The sequence below is a fragment of the Microcaecilia unicolor genome, chromosome 4, assembly GCF_901765095.1.
Source record: "Microcaecilia unicolor chromosome 4, aMicUni1.1, whole genome shotgun sequence".
Lineage (NCBI taxonomy): Eukaryota > Metazoa > Chordata > Amphibia > Gymnophiona > Siphonopidae > Microcaecilia > Microcaecilia unicolor.
This window is the reverse complement of record NC_044034.1, coordinates 129,931,828-129,952,000: the sequence shown is the minus strand read 5'-3', so window position 1 is coordinate 129,952,000 and position 20,173 is coordinate 129,931,828. Positions and strand designations below refer to the sequence as shown.

At 43.7% G+C, this 20,173-nt stretch overlaps 1 long non-coding RNA gene across 1 annotated transcript; it reads left to right on the top strand.

Annotated features, from left to right (window-relative positions):
• Positions 1–8: 8 nt before the first annotated feature.
• Positions 9–15,915, top strand: LOC115468705. The gene is made up of 3 exons (XR_003941909.1): positions 9–372; positions 12,350–12,462; positions 15,841–15,915. It is a non-coding gene; the product is annotated as an uncharacterized LOC115468705 (long non-coding RNA).
• The last annotated feature ends 4,258 nt before the right edge of the window (positions 15,916–20,173 follow it).

The window sequence follows — 20,173 nt, the reverse complement described above, 5'->3', positions numbered from 1 at the left end:
AGTTTCTTTATAAAGAAAACAAAAAAGAAAAAAAGAGAAAAAAAAAAAGAAAAAAAGCAAGGACCATTCCAGATAACTACTCCTCATGTTCACAAAAAGAGCTGTATCACTGTCCTTACATAAATATCTTGAAACAGTAATGAATGTTTTATAGTAATATAAAATCTTTTATATAGACTATTTATAGTATTAGTAAATGCTCTTAATTTTCTTGTATATAATGTACCTATATTTGTTATTTTAAATTACTAAATCTTTTATAAAGAAATACTTTTATCTTCTTGTACATTGGCTCTGTAGAGGAAAATGGGCCTTGAAGATTGTTCCTGTTATATGGGTGAATTTATTGTGCAATACCTCAAACAAACCATGGTAAGTAAAATCTGCTTTTGCACTGTAAAAAAACAAAAAATTTAATTCAAGATTTCTGTTATTTTTAGGGATCCACATTTTTAATCATACAAAAGTACTTCAGAAAAGCCAATGTTAAGCCTTTGCTAAGCATGTATCCTATTGTTATTTTTTTTTTAAATTAAAGAATTTATAATTCAACAAAGAAAATCTTTGTAGAGAAAAAAGGCAGCAATATCGATAAACATTAACCACAAGCTCCCTAAAGAAAAGAGAGTAATAATAAGATACCCAGTAGGACACGAAGAAATAAAACCAGAGGAAGCTTGAATCTAAGAGTAGAATTTACAGGGAAAAGTAGGCTGTCCCTACAGACACATAAATAATAGCCTAAAGATCTCATTCTAGGTCCAGTCACAGAGCTTCTCTAATATCCCAAACAAATATAATTGAGCAGGAGTTTTTAAAAATGGTATGTTCTATCCATTTAATTAATAACTGATTTACATGGAACATGAAAATGAAATCTAGCCCCAGTGGAGATTACCTCCTAATGCACTACTAAACACTTTGAGTCCAATGTGAAATGTCTGGGAAGATTTGAATTCTTCCAAATAAGAAATCGGATAATGATAAATAAAGATGAAGCAACGCCTCTTTGTCCTGAAGGAACATGAAGGATATAAGCAACATTCTATCAATTACTTCTTCTCCAGATCTTTCCAACATTGCTTATAAATCCAAACTTATCATCAGACACGTCTGTCACATCAGGACTTCCATACCAGTCTACAGTTCTTTTAACCTAAGACATATAATATAACTTCTGTAGTGGAGGTGCACCACTATCAGGATATTTCTATAGCTCTTTCAAAAACATATGAAAGAAATCTCTAGGATGGGATGTTCTGGAGCAAGGAAAATTAAAGAATCGCAAATTTAAATTCCTCTTGGAATTTTCAAGATTTTCAATCTTCATGTGAATTAGCAATCTATGTTGAGATGTTTGAAATTGAATCTCCAGAACCTGAGAGACTGTAGATTCTGACTCCGCAATTTGAGAGGCCGGCGTCCCTAACTATGCAGTGTTTTTAGAGAAGCAGAATTACCAAAAGAGAATGTAGAGCACACTTTAAGAAGCAATTCCAAGGCTCATCAGATTGAGTCCAACATAATCTCTTTGTGATGAGGCAAGAATTGCAGGGCAGCACCACCAAAGTTAGCTCTTGCATTTGAGGCTTATTATTTCTCCATCTCGCTCCTCAGGAACCTGGCCTTCACGTGCAGAATCTCCGACTCCAACGTGACTTCCAGTGTTGTCATCTCCCTAGGGTGCAGCGCTGACTCAGTACTTTGCATACCAAGCTGAACTCCAGTAGATATCAGTAATGAATATACTTCCAATGCAACAATAGGAAAACACACACCAACATCTTCCATCTGCATAGATTTCAACCATACTGAAGTGGGCTCTGGGCTTCTCAAGCTGAGCAATGCCTTGCTTTCCAGCTTAAGAGTTCTGTAGTGCTCCAAGAACAGTAGATAATGCCCATTCGCTCTCCAGCTGAGAGTTCTTTACCTCTCCAAGAACAGTAGATATGCAGGGGCTGGGTGAAAACTATTATAGGAAGTGTGCCTCAGCAAGGGTGTTTCTGGCTTCAGGGGGAGAGAGCCTCTCTGCTTCCCTTTCCACTTCAACATGCTCCTACAAAAAAAAGTATCCAAAACTCAACAGAAAATTCAGAAAGGCACGGAGCTCCCATCCACACTTCCTACTCTGTTACCATCTTGGCCCTCTATTGTTAGTTGTTTGCCTTAAAAAAAAAAAGTATCTAATTAAAATAACATTCCTTCTGAACTAAGCATTTGTTTGAATAGCAGATGCTGATATGATTGAGGGCTGTTGAGTGCATGCTCAACCATGTTTTGAACCATATAGAATTTTAAATCTTGGAATGAAAAAAATGATCAAATACTGTTTGTTTGTTTGTTTGTTTGTTTGTTTTTTATTCTCTTGCTACTGATGTGGACATTTGTTGCATAAGCAGTTAATTAGTCATTTTATTTTTTATGCAATTTAAACAAAATTTGGATACAAGTTATTACCTGAATTGGAAAAGTAGAGCTCATATATATCAAGTTTGTTAATCAGTCGTTTTAAAATAGTGCTTGTCCAGCTTCTTGTTTTTACTCTAAAGATGCACTTATCTGCTCAGTTTTGGCTACCTGAAATTAATAAAACAGTGTGTAAATTCCAGCTAAAGGGTCTTTGAAAGCTTGGGTTATAAACCCACATGGTTTGCATTGCTTTGTTTCATTTTCAGTGTCCTCTGGTACATGCAAGTTGTCATGTTAAGGCAAGTGAATTTGCAGTGTGATTAATAGTGGTTACCATGCCAAGGAGTTCTTAAGTTGTTGCAGACCAGCTATTTTTATTGTAGGTGTTTTTTCTTTTAAAGACTGAAGGGCCCAAAAGTGTTGGCATTTTTAACAATTTGCTTTAAAGTTTTGTGTAAAATAAACTGCACTGTTAAGATTCAGAAATTTATATGGCCAAGAAAATGCAGAATCTTTGGACACATCACAGTGAAATCTGTTTTCTTGGGGTTGGAGGCAAATCAGAGTTGCTTTTCCACAGATGACTGGATTTATCAAGTGTACAGATGGGTTGTGTAATCACATGGCACCTAGATGGAACAACTGTTCCAGAGCTCAGAACTATGTCTATTACATACATAGCCCTTCCTGCACATAGCATTCTCCTCAGCCCTCTCCAGTAATTCTGTATCTCAACATTTATTTATTTATGTTACGTATATATAGTCTGCCTAAACCTAAGTGGATTACAAAATTCATACACAATAATAGCACAATAAAAATACCTACAAACATATCTACACAAAACTTATCACTACTACTGTTACTCCACAGTCTCAACAAATGAGAGTATTCACAGTTTCAGTGAGGTGGAAGGACTTATGTGCCTGATTAATCCTGCTGTCTATAGAAACCACTTGCTACAGGTGAGAAACAAAGTTTTTTTTCTGTTAACAAGTGTGATATAAACAAGCACACAGGCAATAGCCGATAATATGAGTTGCTTATATCACAAAGGCAGGTTGGTTAGTATGGCTTGATTGAATGTACTGTCTCTGATGAAATAATGGTCCAAATAGTAGTAAAAAATGAGGTTGTGAAGTAACATAGTCTGTGATTGCAGATAAAGACCTGTACGGTCCATCCAGTCTGCCCAACAAGATATACTCATTATACATGGTATACGATACTTTATATGTGTACCCGATTCTGATTTGTCCTTGCCATTTTCAGGGCACAGACCGTAGAAGTCTGCCTAGTACTGTTCTTGTACTAAAATTTCTAAAGTTAACATCGAAGCCCCTTAAAATTTACACTCCAGCGCATCCATATCTGTTCAGTCACGATCAGGGCACAGACCATAGAAGTCTGCCCAGCACTGTTTTTATTCCCCAATTACCAGTGTTGCCACCCAATCTCTGCTAAGATTCAGTGGATCCATTCCTTCTAAACAGGATTCTTTTGTGTTTATCCCACGCATGTTTAAATTCCGTTACCGTTTTCATCACCACCTCCTGCGGGAGGGCATTCCATGTATCCATCACCCTCTCCATGAAAAAATACTTCCTGACATTAATCCCGAATCTGCCCCCCTTCAACCTCAATTCATATCCTGTAGTTCTTCGCTTTGCATGTACAGTTCAGTGAATCAGACCTCAACAGAGCTATGGTTTCAACCTTAGCGCAGATTTGATGAGTCTTTACTTCACTGGTTAGAGGAATACCAGACTTAAAATGGATTTCAGGAAGCCAGACAAATGGTTAGGATCTGCTTGACTACCAGAACACCGTCTCTGTTGGAGAAGATAAGCAGCTGTATTGATTTTCAGATAGATTCCATTCATATAAAATAGTAATTGACAACCCATTTGTGTCTAGGGGGTGAAGGACTTTCCCTTGGGTGTTTGTGCAGTTTAAGGTAAAATGTAGGAAACATGGAAAATGTGGGGGGAAAAAGAACTCAGTCAAAATTGCTGAAGAGCCCTTCATATACCATAGTTATTTTTTACATACACATTACATCATGAGGCAAGTAAACTCGCTCCGTTTCTTTGATAACCAAAATAAATAAGGAAGAAGACTTCAGAAACTCCGCGCCAGCTGGTCTTAATAATAACCGGACCATTGACGACACCTCTCAGCGTAGCTCAATGATGTGCTTATGCTGACGAGAATCCTCATTAGTCTACTTCCACTTACACACTAGTAGTAATCATTTACTTATTTTCAATTTATTTATACATGCTGTGTGATATGAGTGCTAGAAAAGTACTTAGCTGTGGCTGTGCTTGAATAAAAACGAATGTCTGTGCCCAACAGCAAGCTCCTGTTTCGCTTTACGCTTCTTAAGGAGCCGGACCTTACATCTTTTCACAGCACCTGCAATAATGAAAACATTTTCTTACTATCGGTTATCCCTCTAGAGAGGGGAGCCCACACCCATCTCTACCTACATGGAACCGGTACCTTCCAAAGAGCCACCAGGTGTTCCCTTCGTCTCTATTAGAGCCTAGCAAGGACAATTTAAACTATTTCTGGATGGTATTTAACCAATCCCCACCAAGGGATATTTAAAGGGCCAGCATATCTTTTAACCTCCTACTAATTAAAGAAATGTCTTCCATTCGATTTTATTATTAAGGCCCTGAGGTATTAAAGAATGTAATCTATAAATCCAACGCTGTTCTTTTTGTGTTAAGCAGCGATCACGATCCCCTCCACGAATGTGGATGGGGACATGGTCAATCACCAAACATTTAAAATCGTCAAATTGATATGAGCATTCAACACTATGTTGTACCAGTGGAGCTTCCGCGACTCTATATTTCAAGTTATGCTTATGATCGCTCAATCTATTCTTGAGCATATGGGTCGTTTTACCTACATATATTTTGCGACATGGACAAATCATAATATAAACCACATGGTTCGATTCACAATCTGTAACGTGTCTCAAAGTGTAGCTCTTACCATCTGTTGGATTTTGAAAGACATTTGTTGATAACATCATTGGACAAAATATACATTTAATACATGGCTTATGACCCCATTCAATTGACCTCTCTGCAACGTTAACTTTGTCCTGAAACAACTCTTTCAAATTTGGTCCTCTTGAATATGCTGTTCTGAGCTCCTGTTGGCTAAACACCGGATGGAACTGTATGATTTTCCAATGTTTTTTTAAGACCCATACTGCTTTTGTGGTGCCCTGCATATACCTGACCACACAGGTTTGTAAATTTCTCTCCTCTTCTTTTTTACGAATTCTCAATAAATGCTCTCTATGATTGTACTTAGCCCAGGAATAAGCTTGTTTTATAATGTGATCCGGATACCCTCTACCCTTTAATTTATGTTTTAACTTTTTGGCATGTATTTTAAACTCTGACAAATGAGTACAAAGTCTACGGGCTCTTAAAAACTGAGCAAAAGGTAAACTGTCCCTAGTACTTTTCGGATGATGACTAGCATAATGCAACAACGTATTGCGATCAGTGGTCTTAACATATATGGATGTATTCAATCTACCCTGATCCTGAGTGACCAAAACATCTAAAAAATTGATTTGTGTCACTGAATGTTGTTTCGTGAATCGGATGTTATGGTCCCGTGTATTTAACCATTCATGGAAATGATCTAATTGTTCTAAATCTCCATCCCACAATACAAAAATATCATCGATGTACCTGTGCCAACTTTTGACACAGGTAACCCATGGATTGAGATCTAACCACTGATCCTCGAAGTCCATCATATACAGACAAGCTGTTGAAGGGGCACATGTCGCCCCCATCGCAACTCCTTTCTTTTGTAAATAAAATTGATTCTGAAATAGAAAGAAGTTTTTTGTTAACGCAATTTTTGCCAAGCTTATCAAAAATCTAGTCGGGACTTGATGAAGACGCTGTCGCCGTTCTAAACTAGCTTCCAGAACCTGTAAACATTGTGATAAAGGGAGTGACGTATATAAAGTTACAATATCAAACGTAACTAAAACAAAAGTATGCGTGTCTTGAGACATAGTATCTAGAATGTTCAAAAAATGTGAACTATCTCTAACATACGTCTTCCCTTGCTGTACTAGTGGCTGCAAGAATCAATCCACATATTGGGATAAAGGCTCTAATATAGAATCAATAGAAGCCACGATCGGTCTACCCGGAAGGGGCAGTCTGGTTCTTATGAATCTTAGGAACCGTATAAAAATACGGCACTAAAGGATGTTTTTTATTCAAAAAAGCAAATTCATGGGACGTTAGATACCCTTCTTGTATACCAATTTTACTTTATTTCTTTAATTAGTAGGAGGTTAAAAGATATGCTGGCCCTTTAAATATCCCTTGGTGGGGATTGGTTAAATACCATCCGGAAATAGTTTAAATTGTCCTTGCTAGGCTCTAATAGAGACGAAGGGAGCAGCTGGTGGCTCTTTGGAAGGTACCGGTTCCATGTAGGTAGAGATGGGTGTGGGCTCCCCTCTCTAGAGGGATAACTGATAGTAAGAAAATGTTTTCATTATTGCAGGTGCTGTGAAAAGATGTAAGGTCCGGCTCCTTAAGAAGCGTAAAGTGAAACAGGAGCTTGCTGTTGGGCACGGACATTCGTTTTTATTCAAGCACAGCCACAGCTAAGTACTTTTCTAGCACTCATATCACACAGCATGTATAAATAAATTGAAAATAAGTAAATGATTACTGCTAGTGTGTAAGTGGAAGTAGACTAATGAGGATTCTCGTCAGCATAAGCACATCATTGAGCTACGCTGAGAGGTGTCGTCAGTGGTCCGGTTATTATTAAGACCAGCTGGCGCGGAGTTTCTGAAGTCTTCTTCCTTATTTATTTTGGTTATCAAAGAAACGGAGAAAGTTTACTTGCCCCATGATGTAATGTGTATGTTCGAATAAGGACAAGTACCAGCAATATTGTTTAGTAAAATAGTTATTTTTTAAAAATCCACAATATTACATTTATAATTTCAAAATAAGTTTTAATAATCTTCAAAATGACACTTGTTCAAAGTTCAGCATAATTCCTTCAACACAAAAATTAAAGTGGTGGAAAAGGTCTATGAGATTGTGGATTTATTATTGTGGTGAATTACAGATTAAGGGTGAAGTGGTATGGATTTGATATACTGCTTTTCTATGGTACAGCCAAAGTGGATTTCATACTGTAGCATATTGTTTCTAATAATCGCCTGGACTATTATTAGAGAAACTGGTTTTCTGACGTCTATGGAGGGCTATTATTGGAGGCACTTCAGTCTCCAGGACAAAAATGTGCACAATATTCAATAATTCCACTCAGGTCCTCACTTCACCCTCAGTCCCCCGCAAGTCTTCAGATCAAAAAAGTGCACAATAATATTGCAAACATAAATTCACCAATCAGATTTTCTCTGAGGACATGCAGGCTTATTAATTCTCACAAGTGGGTAACGCCGACCCATGTTGCCCAGTCCGGAGTTTACAAAAGTCGAGAGCTTTGTGGAGTGTGAAAGTCGTCCTGCCCGCTGTGCGAATGTGGTCTCCTCAGTTCTTTTTCTACCGCTCTGAGGAGAGGGTGTGTTCTTTTACCATCTCCTCACATTGCTTGGTTCTAGAGAGCTTTTTTGTGCCTTTTTGCTATTTTTCGTTCATTTTTTTCATCTTTTTTTGTGTTCCTGTCATGGAACCTACGCCCTTAAATTTTCCTTTGTTTCCTTTTATTTTTTGTTGTCGTCAGGTTGCTTTTATGCTTTGACTTCGGCTGGGAACTTTCATTTTCTTTTTTGCCATGCTTTGCCCTTTTTTCAGGTACCATCAGTTTGTTTGATTTAGCCGAGGAAGATTTTTCTTCCATGTCCATAAAGGCCCCTGCTGCTCCCCAGTCAAAGCAAGGGACAAACTTTTGACTGCCTCCAGCCGAGCATAGCCGCAGTAAAATTGTCCGTCCCAGATAGCTTGCTGGTTGGGAGGAAGTTAAAGTTTTTTCACTAAAGGTGGCCTCTTATAACCTCTGACCAGTGGATTCTTCAAGTAGCCCATCTCGGATGCACCCTCAATTGGTATCTCAAACCTCCAAACTGCCCACCAAGAGCTCATTCATTCAGCTCTCAGCACAGGCAGGTACTTGAAGAGGAACTCTCAACCCTTCTGAAAGCCCATGCGGTCAAGCCCGTTACACCAGGAGAGGAAGGGTGGGGTTTCTATTCCAGGTATTTCCTTGTGCAAAAGAAAACGGGGGATGCATCCCATCCTAGACCTAAGGGCCCTGAACAAATTTCTAGTCCAAGAAAAGTTCACAATGGTTTCCCTGGGCACCTTTCTCCCAATGATTCAGAAAAATGATTGGCTATGCTCTCTGGACTTAAAGGATGCATATACTCCCATCCCAATACTTCCAGCCCACCAGAAGTATCTTTCAGTTTGGCTGGGAACACATCACTTTCAGTATCGCGTGTTGCCTTTTGGCCTCGCATTAGCTCCCAGGGTCCTCACCAGATGTCTAGCGGTGTTTGCACATCGCTACACAGACTGGGAGTCCACATGTTTCCATATCTTGATGATTGGCTTATGAAGAGCACCTCAGAGAGAGTGTGTTAAGGAGTCCATGTGGATGACTATTTGGGTTCTCGAGCTACAAGGGTTTGTTTTAAACTACCCCAAGTCCCAACTCCTCCCTGTCAAGTGATTGGAGTTCGTAGGAGCCCTGCTCAATACTCGAATGGTTTGAGCCTACCTCCTGGAGACAAGAACAGACAATCTGGTCGCACTCGCGTCCAAGGTCCATATCTCTCAGCAGGTCACAGTTTGGCAGGTGTTGAGATTGTTGGCCACACATGTCTTCCACAGTGTACTTTACATCCATGACATGTCTTTGCATGAGAGCTCAGTGGACCCTAACTTCTCAGTGGTATTGAGCCACGGGAAGTCGTTATCCAAGTGCCCCAGAGCTTGTACGCTCCCTTCAATGGTGGACTATTCCATCCAATTTGAATCTGGGACTTACATTCCAAATTCCTCAGCCACAAAAAGTGCTGACAACGGATGCATCTCTCCTGGGATGGGGAGCTCATGTAGATGTGCTTCACACTCAAGGAGCTTGGTCCTCCCAGGAAATGAATCAGATCAATCTCCTGGAGCTCAGGGTGATCTGGAACGCTCTAATGGCTTTCAGAGATCGGCTGTCTCACCAAATTGCTCTCTTCCAAACAAACAGGTTGCAATGTATTACACAAACAAGCAAGGGGGGGCACTGGATCACCCTCTCGATGTCATCAGGCCATCCTGATGTGGCATTGGGCTCACCAATATGGCATATTCCTTCGAGCCACTTATCTGGCAGGCAAAAACAATACCCTGGCTGACAAACTGAGCAGGATAGTACAACCTCACGAGTAGTCTCTCAATATGGGCATAGCCCGCAAGATCTTCCAAGCATGGGGCACACTCCTTGGTGGATCTTTTTGCCACTCAGCTCAACCACATGCTCCCTCAGTTCTGTTCCAGGCTTCAGGCCCACGACAGACTAACGTCAGATGTGTTCTGTATGCGTATCTTCCCATACCTGTAGTGGGAAAGACTTTGTTGAAACTCTAGCAAGATTGCAGAACTATGATTCTGATCACTCTGTACTGGCCACAGCAGATTTGGTTACCTGTACTTCCAGAATTATCCTTTGAAGAACTGTGGACAATGGAGTGTTTTCCGACTCTCATCACGCAGTGCAAGGGGTCTCTTCTACATCCCAACCTCCAATCTCTGGCTCTCACAGCTTGGATGTTGAGAGCCTAGAATTTGCTTCCATAGGTCTTTCAGATGTTGTCTCCTAGGTCTTTCTGGCTTCCAGGAAAGATTCCATTAAGAAGTGCTATTCTTTCAAATGGAGGAGGTTTGCTGTCTACTGTGAGAACAAGGCCATAGATCCCCTTGCTTGCTCTACACAGATTCTGCTTGAATACCTTCTACACCTATCAGAGTCTGGTCTGAAGACCAGCTCCATAAGGATTCACCTTAGTGCAATTAGTGCTTATCATCAGCATGTAGACGGTAAGCCCATTTCTGGACAGCGTCTAGTTCGCTTCATGAAAAGTTTGCTTTTATCAAAGCCCCCTGTCATACCTCTGCCAGTGTCATGGGTTCTCAACGTCGTTCTCACCCAGCTGATGAAAGCTCCTTTTGAGCCACTGAATTCCTGCCATCTGAAGGTCATTTTTTTGGTGACTGTTTCTTCAGCTCGTAGGGTCAGTAAACTCCAAGCTCTAGTAATGGATGCACCTTATACTAAGTTTCATCACAACAGAGTAGTCCTCCGCATGCACCCTAAGTTCTTTCCGAAAGTGGTGTCTGAGTTCCATCTCAGCCAGTCAGTTTTCTTGCCAACTTTTTTCCCTTACCTCATGCCCATCCTGGGAAAGCAGCTTACACACCTTGGATTGCAAGAGAGCATTGGCCTACTACATGGAGCGGACAAAGCCCCACAGACAGTCCACCTGCTTTTTGTTTCTTTTGATCCCAACAAGATGGGGGTCGCCATCAGGAAACACATCATTTATAGTTGGCCATCAAATTTCTTTTCCTTCACTTATGCCCAGGCTGAACTGGCCCTAGAGGGTCATGTTACAGCTCGTAATGTCAGCCATGGCTGCGTCAGCCCACTTGAGATCAGCCTCCATTGAAGAAATTTACAAGGCTGTGACGTGGTCTTCAGTCCACACATTCACATCACAATACTGCCTTGAGTAGGATTCTCGACATGACAGTCGGTTCGGGCAGACAGTGTTGCAGAATCTGGAGTTTAGAATCCAACTCCACCCTCCTTGGCCCGTTTCATTCTGTTCCAGGCTGCATTCTCATTGAGATTGTATATAGTTTCATATTAATCTGTATAATGTTCTCGCCGTTGGAGGCCCAATTGACCAATGTTTGTTGTTTTTGTTGAGCTTGGATGCTAGGGATTCCCCACTTGTGAGAATTAATTAGCTTGCTTGTCCCCGGAGAATGCAAAGGTACTTACCTATAGCAGGTGTTCTCCAAGGACATCGGGCTTTATGTTCTCACAATCCTTCCCACCTCCCCTTGGAGTTTTCTCCTTTGTTGTTTTTACTTTATTTTTGCTTTAGTATAAAACTGAGGTGAGACCGCGTTCACGCGACAGGCGGGAAGGCAGTCACGCATGTTCAGTGGAGTGTGTCTTGCGCTCCACTGCACATGCAATGTGTCTCGGAAAAGCTGTCATTACACTTTTGTAAATTCCGGACTGGGCAATGCTGGTTGGCGACACCCACTTATAAGACTATAAAGGGTCCTCGGAGAACACCTGCTACAGGTAAGTACCTTTGCTTTCCTGTCATGCTATCTGGATGTGTGACGAGAGAATAATGAAAGAAATGGGAACTGGGGTGCCTGTGGGTCAGGAAGGAGTGCAGTGCAAATCCCTATTCCTGCCCACCCCGGACCTGGAAGTTCAGCCTGAGGCTCAAGTCACTCCCCAATCTATCCAGCATGAACAGGAAGTTTTCCTCATGCAGCTACGCAGGTCAGGAAACTATTGTCACTGTGACTACATGGAGAACAACTATTTCTCGCCTCCATCCTGTATGATGACCTTACCTCTTCTCAAGATCATGGTGCTGTGCTGATGTGTGGCCTTTGGGCATCTGCGCACATTCAAGGCCCTGCACCATTCCAGTGCCACGATCTTGAGAAGTTAAGCGATCTGCTCATCGTGTGGAGGGGGGTGGAGGAGAGCAGTGTTGTTACCTTGAATTCTGAGGGTAGGCAATTATTGGGGGAATCAAAATTTGGATGTAAGGCTTGTTATTTTTATTGTTTGTCATTTGATACCATATTACCTTTTCAAGCACTTGAGGTGAAAATTAAATTGTTACAAACTTGATATTTTCTGTTTTTGTTTCCAGCTGTTGGAAATCTGAATTTGACAAGGCTGTATAGAAGATTGGTTCTCCGAAAATGGCAAGACAAATGGAGATAAGAATGAAGATCTTTTGTCACACAAAAAAAAAAATCACAGGTAATCATTTATAATACTGGGGATTTGTATAAATTAATTGGAGTTCTGTTGTCATTTTAAATCCTGGATATTGGCAAGAACATTGCAGTGGCTTTTCAAGTACATCATAATTGTCCAAAGATAAGGATTTACTTGTGAGTTCCTGTGTATTATGTTTCTAATGTATATATAATTGAAATACATTTTTTTCTGTGTCATACCTGTACTGCTTACTTTGCGTTTGACTTTGCTCAGCCTAATTACAATTTATTGTTTGAGCGTTAGCTTAAAGTTGAATCAGTCCAGTTTGAACTGGATATCGGTGAGTTTTGCCACTTTGTGGCTCTTTGTGTTACCTGCTTTCTATGAGACAATGTTTCTTACTGTCACATTCTAACTATACAATGGCTATATAAAGTCTACACCCTCTTGAATGTTTTCCACATTTTGTTGTGTTAGTGCGTCGGATTTGCCTACAATTTAAATAATGATTTTTCCCCCCATTCTTCAGTGCATTAGTATTCCCTTTGCATAGTTTGAAAGGAATTCAAGGTAGGATTTCTTGAGTAATGGCTTCCTTTTTTTTTTTTTTTTGCAACCCTACTATACAAGCCAGATTTGCGGAGTGCCTGGGATATTGTCATAAACACAAAACAGCACTAAGGGCCTCCAGATCTGGGATAGCAAGTAAATTTTTATTATGAGACCCGACACAGACTGTGTTTGGGCATCTACGCCTGCATCGGGGGTCTGCTCAATTTACTTAATACAGAATTATCCAAATTGTGGGTCTGCTGTTCAGAAACAATCGCTGCTAATTTTTAACAGTGCCAAAATGTTTCTCAACAGTATCGTTGCCACAATTTTGGCACAGTTTGCCAATAAGTTGTAGCGACGACACCAATGCCTGAGAGGATTGCAATGAATTGAGCAGACCCCTGATACAGGCATAGATGCTGAAACACAGCCCGTGTTGGGTCTCATAATAAAGATTTACTCGCTATCTCAGCTCTGGAGGCCCTTAGTGCTGGGTTTTGGTTTGGTTTGGTTTTTTTTGTATTGTGTGATTTGGTTACCCTCTGCTTGTTGCTCTGGGATACTGCCATCATATACACACTTTAGCTGGTCTTGTTTATGGAAGCTTAGACCTTTATCAGATTTGCTTTTGCTGTCTGAGTTGTCTCCTTGATCTGTACCCTCCTTGCTCAGTCACCCAGGTTGGAGGGATGGCCTGATCTAAGCAGGATCTTGGTGATGTCATATATAGATTCCATTTTGTAACAATCATCCTGACCTTTTTCCAAGGGATATTTAAGGAATTTGCAATTATTTTATTTTCATACTGTGATCTCAGCCTTCTCACAATGTTGCCACATTTTGGTTGAATCTCTGCTTTGAAATGTGCTACTTGGCAGAGTAAACCAACAAGAACTGTTGCATTTATTCTGTCATCATGTGAATCAGTAAATATATTTAAATACAATAAATATATAGTCTGCTGATCACTAGCAATTCTCAGTGGATTTCTCACAGTTGGGTAATGTCATCCAACGGAGCCTGATGCCGATGCTGACTAGCAAGAAGATTGTAGAAGTTTCTAGCAGCGTCCCACTGCGCCTGCATGGATCCCTCAGTCTTCATTTTTCCATGGAGCAGGGAGTGTATGCTAACTGTGTGTATTTCTTCTTCTCAGTGCTTTTCCATGCTTGTATTTTTGTTTTATTTTTGTTTTTATTTTATCCTACCTTGTTTCCTTTATAATAGTTTGCTTTTTCAACTTTTAGAGTTTCCTTTATTTTTCACGATTGCTAGGCCCACTTAGGCCAGACTGCGGACCTGAATTTGAATACTGTTCATTTTTGAGGTTAACAGTTGAGGAATTTAGTTTGGCTGCAGTTCTTTTCTCGATGTCCAAGAGGATACCCAATGGCTTCAAATGGAGCCTCCAATGTAATCTGGTACCGTGGACCTAACCATGACCTAACTCTTGTTCTCTCTGTTTAAAAATGCAGCTGAGGACACAGAGGGTGCATCAGGTCTAACAGGAGAGACTTTTTGGCTCCTCAAAGGCCAATACATCGGCATTGGAAGCATCGACTTCAATGGCTGCTAAGACTTCAACAACCACTGAGAGTGCACTCAACATTGGGCACTGAAAGTAGGCCCCGGGACCAGTCAACATTGGACCCAATACCAAGGGCATGTATGGGTTTGATTTCATCCTCGGCACCGAAGGACCTCCATGCTGAGCTTTGGGGGAAGCCCAAGAAGCAAAAGACTCAGTCCTCTTCGGCATCACCATTGACTCACTTCTCTTCGACATCACCATCGCCGGCATCCGAGAAGGGCCGACACTGGGAGGAGCGTTCATCCTCTTTGGTAGAGGTGCCGGTGTGTGAGTTTCCAAGCAGCCATGTTCATGCTTCCAGGTCGGCACTGTAATCTTCCGTTTCCTGGCTCCCCCACCTTTGCCGATGTCTTCCTTGGATGAGCGGTACCGAGCCATACTTGGGAAGTGGCGCAGATACTGCAGTTGCAATCCTATCAGGCATTGAGGGCACTTGTGCCAACTTCTGAACAGTCATACATTCTTCCTGAGACGCCATCCGTGCCTGTGGAACGATCCTCCACATCTGTGCCTCAAAAGGTAGCGACATCAACCTATGCTCCACCACTCCCGATTTCAGGGGAGAAAGCTTCCCCGGAGTCTGAGAGTTGAACTGCATCTCAGTGCTCTTCAGGGACTGAATGTTGTTCCACTGAGCTGGGGCAGGCGCAGACTCAGTCTGATCTGAGTACAAAGAAGAGTCTGATTGGGACCACTCATGGGACTCAGAAGATTATCCTCATTACTTCTCAGAGGATAAGTTTCATGGGGTCTTTTCTGATCCCTTCCCACCTCAAGAGAGATGTAAATCTCCACCTGAGACCTGAGGGGGTCTCTTTCACTGGTTTTGTCAAGGAGATGACATTGGGCATCCCATTTAAGTTGGAGATGGAGGAGAAGCCTAGGAATCTGTTCTGGACTATGAGTCACCTCCTAAGGAAGGGGTCACAGTACCGATGCACTGAAAAAGAACTGGGAATCTTCCTTCTCAGTGCAGGTTGCACCAAAGAAGGTGGATACGCTGTATCATATCCAGAAGGCTCCTTGATTCGAGAGGAGAGCTCAGCTGCCTCATCAGTCACCGCAACAATTGGTTGAGGCAGCAAAACAGCTGTTTTGCTGCCTCAACCAATCATTGTTGCAGTTGTCTGATCAGCTGTTCGCTATTTTAGCAGCGGCAAAAGACACCTTGAAGCTGATTATGAAATGAGAAGAATTAAATGTGAGTTGCTGCTATATATTTTGCTTTGTGACATTTTTTTAGGACATTAATGTTATGCTTCTTTTTCTAGTGAACCTCTTCACTGAAGAAGAAAAACGAAACCAGCAGAGGTTCTGACTGTTTTTGAAGCTTGAAGCTAAGTAGCTTTATTTTTTACTGCAATGCTATTCAAACAAAACATTCTTGAAAAATCATTTTGGATCAATGACGATTTACAATCTGCTGCTTAAGATTCTGCAGCATCTGTGTTGTTATTTCTGAAGATCTATACTACTAAAATGACGTGTTTACACTACGATATATGAGTTGTGTATGATACATAGTAACATAGTAGATGACGGCAGAAAAAGACCTGCACAGTCCACCCAGTCTGCCCAACAAGATAAACTCACATGTGCCATTTTTTGTGTATACCTTACCTTGATTTGTACCTGTCTTTTTCAGGGCACAGACCGTATAAGTCTGCCCTGCCTCCCACCAGCGGCTCTGGCACAGACCGTATTAGTCTGCCCAGCACTATCCCCACCTCCCAACCACCGGCTAAGCTTCTGGGGACCCCTTCCTTCTGAGGAGGATTCCTTTATGTTTATCCCACGCATGTTTGAATTCCGTTACCGTTTTCCTCTCCACCACCTCCCGCAGGAGGGCATTCCAAGCATCCACCACTCTCTCTGTGAAAAAATACTTCCTGACATTTTTCTTGAGTCTGCCTCCCTTCAATCTCATTTCATGTCCTCTAGTTCTACCGCCTTCCCCTCTCCTGGGAACAGTTTTGGATATGTTTAAGGGTCCATTCACATTAAGATTTTGTCCTCATAGAACACCTGCTACAGGTGAGTAATTTCTCTGTATATACATGTCAAATCGATCTTGTATATAAGTCGAGGGCAGTTGTAGGACTAAAAATGGCTAAAAATGCTGTGACCCATGTTAAAGTCGAGGCTGGGTCCCACATTGCTCCCATTCTCTCCCTCCTCTTTACCTCCAGGTCCAGCATGGCTCCCTCTCTCTCTCTCTCCCCCTCCTCTCCATCGTTCCATAAACCCATCTCATCCACTCCTAGCCTCAGCATCTGGCAGTGCCTTGTGTAGAAAAATGTTAAATTCCACGGGGGAATTAAGGTAACCGAAAGGTATTCTGTTCCAGGCATAGTGTCTGTTGCCAAAAGTAAATACTAATTTGTATTGATCATGAGGCTGCATGGGTACAGTCCAAAAGCCTGAAGCTAAAGTCTAGACTGGTGAAGTATTTGGAACCTCTTATGGTGGCAAGATTCTGGTCCAAGGGGGCCATTGGCCACCGAGACAGAAGTATTCACTTGTTCAGCTGACAATAGTCCACAGCGAGTCTCCATTTCTTCAAAATGGGCCATATGGGTGAATTATAGGTGCTTTTGCACTGTCAGATGATGCCTCAAGCTTCCAAGATGTTTAAAGTCTCTTGCACAAACACCAATGGGATTTTATATTGTGCACAAAGACAGGTTTACCGTTGAGCTCATTTGGAACATGTGTGACATGGTGGTTGGTTAATCTACAAGTGTATGAGTCCACAGCAAAGAGATCCTGGTACTTATAGATCAGGTCCTTAAGTTGTTGTCTTTCTTCATCACTGGTACAGGCATTAGCCTGGGCGACTTGCTCCTCTACCATAATCCTGAACCCTGGAAAAGGTTGATTGCTGTTGATTTCCACCAACTCCTTTACCTTGTCATGCGAATCAGTTGTCTGCATAGTGTACACTGCCTGAGAACATAGATCAGGTAAATCGGAAGACCCCATCCTTCAAGCCACATGAGTAGATGGCCTTTCTTTAACCTCATCAAGGTTGATTTTTTATCATATGGCCAAATAAACAACACATTAGTAAGACCTTTTAGACCAGTCTAAGATACTGTGGTGTTGTATCCCCCCCCCCCCCCCCCCCCAAGGTAGCAATCCCAGGTCCTAGGCGCAGGGCTAATAATGGGCGAACTAACTTCATCTCCTGGAAAGGAGTCTCCAACTAGGAAGCCTAAGGGCCTCCTCCTTACGGATGGTGACCGTTTTGGGTAGAAGGTTTCTCCGAGGACAAGCAGGCTGCTTGTTCTCACGACTGTGTTGACGTCCACGGCAGCCCCCACCATCCGGAACAAAACTTCGCGGGCGGTCCCGCACGCAGGGCACGCCCACCGCGCATGCGCAGCCGTCTTTCCGCCCGTGCGCGACCGTTCCTGCTCAGTTTTTTTCTATTCCGCGCTGGAGAGAGACGTGTTGCCGTCTCTCTCTGTCAGCCCCGGAAACCGGATCGCGGCCTAGCCGCGAGCTTTTTCTCCTTCGTACGCGTTTGCGTATTTCTTTTCTTTTTCAATTGTGTTAAAAAAAAGAGAGAAGGTCCCCTCGTCATTTTTAGTCGCGAGGGCGCTTCGTTGCGGCCTTGTGGCCCGCGCGGTCGTTTCTTTTTTGGGTGTGCTTTTCACCGCCACCATCGACGACTTTGACTTCGCCGACGCGATTTTTCCGTCAATGTCCTCGAAGGTCCCGAGCGGATTCAAGAAGTGTGGTCAGTGCGGCCGGCAGATCTCGCAGACCGATACCCACACTTGGTGTCTCCAGTGCCTCGGGCCGGAGCATAATACCAAGACGTGCACCTTGTGTCTCGGCTTACGGAAGCGGACACAGGTGGCGAGGCAAGTTCTTCGGGACCGTCTTTTCGGAACTTGCGCCGGCCCCTCGACATTGACCTCGACGGCATCGGTGTCGACGGCTGGATCTTCGGTACCGGTACTGATGTCGACGAAATCGGCACCGACGATGGCACCGACCACAGGAGTACAGGTACCGTTGGCCCGCCGGCCTGCAATCGGCTCCGGCCACTCCCTCTACCCAGGGCCATCGGGACCGAACCCTATCAGACCCGATTCCTCGAGGCCGGGGAGGGGGGTTCTTCCTCCTCTTCGTCTCTACCGCCAAGCACCGATGACGGGCACCGAAAGAAAACCAAGAAGCACCGTCATCGGTCACCCACGGCGCACGGGACTGCCAGCTCCGGCACCTCGAGGGATGACTTGACGCCGAGGAAGCGGCAGTGCCGAGAGGAGCATTCCCCCTCGGTTGAAGAGGTGTCGCTGCGTCAGTCCGCGGGTGCTTCGGTACCGTCTCCTGGACCCAAGCAGCTTCCGACACCTACACCGGCCCCCCTGCCTTTCCCGACAGCGGGCCTTGACGAGTGCCTCCGAGCCATCCTTCTGGGGATTCTGGAAGGGCTGATGCGCCAGGCTCTGCCAGCACTGGCGCCGTTGATGGAGGCGCCGGTGTGCTCCAGCTCGATGCTGCGGCCTCCGACGCCGACGCCGCTTGCGGCACCGGTGTCAACCGCCACGCAGGTGGAGTCTCCGTCGACGTCGATGGAGGGAGCTTCATCCCCGCCGGCGCGGGAGTCCACTGCTTGACGCCATCATCGGGGACATGGTTCCTCGCAGTCGAGACGGGCCTGGTTGAGGTCTGAGCTGCAGGAGCTCATGTCCGACACCGAGGAAGAGGCCTCGTGGGGGGAGGAGGAGGACCCCAGATATTTCTCCTCAGAGGAGTCTGTGGGCCTTCCCTCCAACCCCACTCCTTTGCCGGAGAGGAAACTCTCGCCCCCTGAGGAGCCCCTCTTTTGCCTCCTTCGTCAGGGATATGTCTATTTGCATTCCCTTTCCCGTGGTCTCTGTGGATGAGCCGAGGGCTGAGATGCTCGAGGTCCTCGACTATCCATCACCACCTAGAGAGTCTTCCACGGTGCCGTTGCACAATGTCCTCAAAGAGACACTGCTTCGGAACTGGCTGAAGCCATTATCTAACCCCACCATCCCCAAGAAAGCGGAGTCCCAATACAGGATCCACTCTGACCCAGAGTTGATGCGGCCCCAATTGCCTCATGACTCTGCGGTCGTGGATTCTGCTCTCAAGAGAGCACGGAGTTCGAGGGATACCGCTTCAGCGCCTCCGGGGCGGGAGTCTCGCACTCTGGACTCATTTGGGAGGAAGGCCTACCAATCTTCCATGCTCGTGACCTGCATCCAGTCATAACAGCTCTATACGAGCATTCACATGCGGAACAATGTGAGGCAACTTGCGGACCTGGTCGACAAGCTCCCTCCGGAGCAGTCCAGGCCTTTTTTCAGGAGGTGGTCAGGCAGCTGAAGGCGTGCAGAAAGTTCCTGTCCAGGGGTATCTATGACACCTGTGATGTGGCATCCCGAGCTGCGGCCCAAGGTATAGTGATGCGCAGACTCTCATGGCTGCGTGCCTCTGACCTGGACAACCGCACCCAGCAGCGGCTGGCGGATGTCACTTGCCGGGGGGATAACATTTTCGGTTAGGTCGAGCAGTTGGTGGACCAACTACACCAGCGGGAAACCGCTCTTGACAAGCTCTCGT